This window comes from Perkinsus marinus (genome assembly GCF_000006405.1).
Source record: "Perkinsus marinus ATCC 50983 genomic scaffold scf_1104296952320, whole genome shotgun sequence".
NCBI classification, from domain to species: Eukaryota; Perkinsozoa; order Perkinsida; family Perkinsidae; genus Perkinsus; species Perkinsus marinus.
This window is the reverse complement of record NW_003208904.1, coordinates 1-1,074: the sequence shown is the minus strand read 5'-3', so window position 1 is coordinate 1,074 and position 1,074 is coordinate 1. Positions and strand designations below refer to the sequence as shown.

Here is a 1,074-nt window from a genome sequence, read left to right as displayed (position 1 = left end):
TTTTCGGGTTGTAAACTTACTCGCGCCCATCACTCTCTCTGCTTCTTTACAGTAAGACGCGCACCCAGCCCTGGCTCTCAGCGCCGTTCTCGGTGACTGGTGACACTGAATTCATGATAGTATTGATATCTGGGTGAATGGTTCCACTATCCTATGAGGTCAGTGTCACACATCATCGCTTACTGTTTCGACAGACACGAGCAGGATTTCTCTCGTCAATTGGCAGTAGCATTCTAGCAATGGGATGGTTACACATTCTGCGTACGTATTGACTGAGCCCGTCGCTTGCGCATGAATTCTGAAGGAACACGACGAAAGTGCTGATTCTCGAGTTCGTCATGCATTCAACTTCAACAATACCTCGGCGAATCGTATACATCGGAAAATTTTCGATTTCCGATGTAGTCTAGCTGGTTAGGATTCGTGGCTTTCACCCACGCGACCAGGGTTCGAGTCCCTGCATCGGAAAATATATATTTGATACGGTGTTTTCCAGGATTGTGTTGAGCGCAAGGATGGGGAACTGAGTAAATATCACAGGTGCGTTGTTTTGTTCAAGATATCTGGCTCGTCACCGGTTCCCCTCCTCCCCTGGACAAAGTTGAACATTGAGTTAGAACAAACCATTCCAACGTTGTTCGAGGGGAAGGGGCGGTTCAGCCCATCCTCTCCAAGTGAATTGAGAAACATATATTGTGAGGGGGACTAGCTCAAATGGTAGAGCGCTCGCTTAGCAAGCGAGAGGCACCGGGATCGATGCCCGGGTTCTCCATATAGGAATGTTTTTAGTCGGTTCCGCCACCGGCGCTCCTCATCTGGATGAAAGCGTAAGGTCATGTATGTAACATCGTGATAGCTCAAGCAAGTGCGCTCCCAGTCCGTACATATTTTCGGGTTGTAAACTTACTCGCGCCATCACTCTCTCTGCTTCTTTACAGTAAGACGCGCACCCAGCCCTGGCTCTCAGCGCCGTTCTCGGTGACTGGTGACACTTGAATTCATGATAGTATTGATATCTGGGTGAATGGTTCCACTATCCTATGAGGTCAGTGTCACACATCATCGCTTACTGTT

The 1,074-nt window shown here is 48.6% G+C and overlaps 2 non-coding genes across 2 annotated transcripts; both read left to right on the top strand.

Annotated features, from left to right (window-relative positions):
- The first annotated feature begins 395 nt into the window (after positions 1 to 395).
- Positions 396 to 468, top strand: Pmar_PMAR005611. Its single transcript has one exon. It is a non-coding gene; the product is annotated as a tRNA-Glu (tRNA).
- Positions 469 to 699: 231 nt separating this feature from the next.
- Positions 700 to 772, top strand: Pmar_PMAR005610. Its single transcript has one exon. It is a non-coding gene; the product is annotated as a tRNA-Ala (tRNA).
- The last annotated feature ends 302 nt before the right edge of the window (positions 773 to 1,074 follow it).